General features: G+C 38.7%; 1 pseudogene; it reads right to left on the reverse strand.

The window, feature by feature from the left end:
- Positions 1–2,500, reverse strand: part of LOC142919080 (28S ribosomal RNA) — an 8,563-nt pseudogene that overhangs the window by 2,774 nt on the left and 3,289 nt on the right.

A 2,500-nucleotide genomic window follows, 5' to 3' on the forward strand; every position in this document is an offset into this window, starting at 1 on the left:
TTTACTTTCTGATTTCCTACATTAACTCCTATATATGTCGGCAAGTTATCCAATAGTTCATCCATAATCATGTTAAATAGTAGCGGTGAAAGTGGAACACCTTGCTTTACGCCTCTTTTTAGATTTATGTTACGCATTGTTGTCGATCCAAATACAATATCAGTTAGATTACACTTATAGATGTTGGTCAAGTACGTTGTTGATTCCTTTGATAAGTTAAATCGCTTTAAGGCTCTAATAATCGATTCGTGGCTGACAGAATCGAATGCCTTACTGAGGTCTATTGACACTATTTGCGTGTTTTCGTGCTTTTGCCTGGCGTTGTGTATGATGAAGTGTAGTAATGCACTATTTTCGAAACATCCGTCTACCGGGAGGAATGCTTTCTGCCTGTAATTAAGCTTTAATTGCTGTCCTAGACGATAACTTAAAATTTTGTGTAATAGCCTAATTACAATTGATGAGATGGTTATGGGTCTCCAATTTGAGGGTTTTTCTAAATCCTCTTTAGTTTTAGGTATAAGTCTTGTTCTGTGTTGTTTCCATATTTGTGGTATATCCTGTAAATAAAGGATGATATTTAAGATATCTAGTAAATATTTTATTGGTAAAGTCCTAAGATCGCTAAGAATAATGTTGTCCTGTCCAGGTGACTTATCCTTCATAATTGCTAGGGTCTTAATCAACTCATCTAAGGTGATTGCTTTTACGATATCGATGCAGGATTGGTCGTTTTTTAATTTAAAGGGTATATTATCTGGAGGAGAGTTTGACTCGAATAAAGTAACGAATGTTCCCCGTATGCTTTCTTCAGTTGGGTATATACTTGGCCCCGATCTATCTGAAGTAATCTCGTCTAATAGAGCTTTCTTGTTCGTATGGTATAAATATTGATACCTCCTGTATTTAGTTTGCTTTGATTGTCTTCGATGCCTATTCTCATCTTTCTCCTGTTGGTTTACACGATCTTTCCTATTAATTGGTTTACTTCGATTTAAAAACTTTTCTACATGAGAATTGAGTAGCAGTAATGCCTGATTGTGACTTAAATTCTCGATCTTTAGATCGGTAATTATGACCTGAAGATCCTCAGCTGCTGTCAGTGATTGTTCTTTTTCGGCCCTTATTGCTGGCTGATCTCCTTCAGAAGGTGTAGTTGTTATTTCCGATGTTGTCGGTAAAACTAAGTTAACAAGGCATTGATTTTCTACCTTATAGGTGGTTTCTTTCAATGTCCTTACCAATTCCTTATACTTGATATTTCTCCGCTTCCCTTTAATCGCTTCTAGCGTTCTGTGTGGCATAACTGAGTTCTGTATTAGTTGATTCATGTTTATGTCCTCATCATTCTGTTGGGCTTCTTTATGGGCCATAATTTCTACCTCTTCTTCTCCCCATCTAACTTTCCTTCCTGGTGCGTTTTGCTGTAGTCTAGCTTCATGTTCTGTCGGATGAGTTCGTCTAGTATGTACCCCTAAACCTGTTTTCGTAGTAAAACCTCTGCTACAATATGAACAACTAAATAGTGTTTCCTCAATTGTGGTGGTTATAGCACTAGTTTTACCTATTAAACTTTTGCAAGTTCTTCCGTAGTGTGACGCTATCTTGTGTATGCTATCTGCTGTGCGATTACAAATTCGACATTTATACGTTTTGTTTGCGTGCGGATGTACCCGTGTCATATGTGATGACCAAGTTCTATGTTCTAGGAAAACAAGATTGCATGGATAACATTTGTTCTGATCTGTGCATGGGTAGTCCCATGAAAACATGTCCGAAAGGATAAATTCCGTAGTCAGCTCGTCTGTTAATCGCTCATTCATGAGCGATGTTAGTTCGTCACCGAGTAGTCCGTCCGGTTTATTTTCTTTATAATTCGCGACTTACGTTTATAGCACACAGGGATGTCGGCCCAAGTGTATGCTATTGTGATCAGCTTTTTCACCGCACATCGGCAGCTAATCGTCGGTCAAAATTGACTCCTTCGATTTGCACTTCTAGCAATACAACTGGTGTAATGGAAAACTGTGGTGAAAGTTTCAGTGTTTCGTTTTGATTTAACCAATATATAAATGTTTCGCCTGAACCCACCATCAGCCGACTGAACTAATCAGCAAAGATCGTTACGCAAATAAGGCATGCCTGCACCATACCAGATTAGTACATTGGTATGATAGAGGGCTCAGCTGTAACATCATCATATAGTTACACGGTGGTGGTTAATTCACTTATTTGCATACGATATGCAATCAATGCAGAAAGAGCAGAGAAGAATTGCAAGTACACTTAGTAAAAAAATACACGTAAAAGAAATTGTAGTGAGACCCAATGTACGATTTGGCGGTTTAAATCCCCTTTGGCGTCAGTCTCTTTGTTGTAGATCTTGTGGAGTTGCGTTGCGAAACCCCAGGACACGACTGCCACACGGGTAGCCACTTGTTTTCCGTGCAATACACGCAGGAGAAATCAGGCCCAAAGTCAATCCATTCAAGTTTGGTTG

The sequence above is a fragment of the Petromyzon marinus genome, unplaced genomic scaffold (genome assembly GCF_048934315.1).
Source record: "Petromyzon marinus isolate PM22_M1 ecotype Great Lakes invasive population unplaced genomic scaffold, UKy_Petmar_22M1.pri1.0 PM_G_Scaffold_6, whole genome shotgun sequence".
NCBI lineage: Eukaryota > Metazoa > Chordata > Hyperoartia > Petromyzontiformes > Petromyzontidae > Petromyzon > Petromyzon marinus.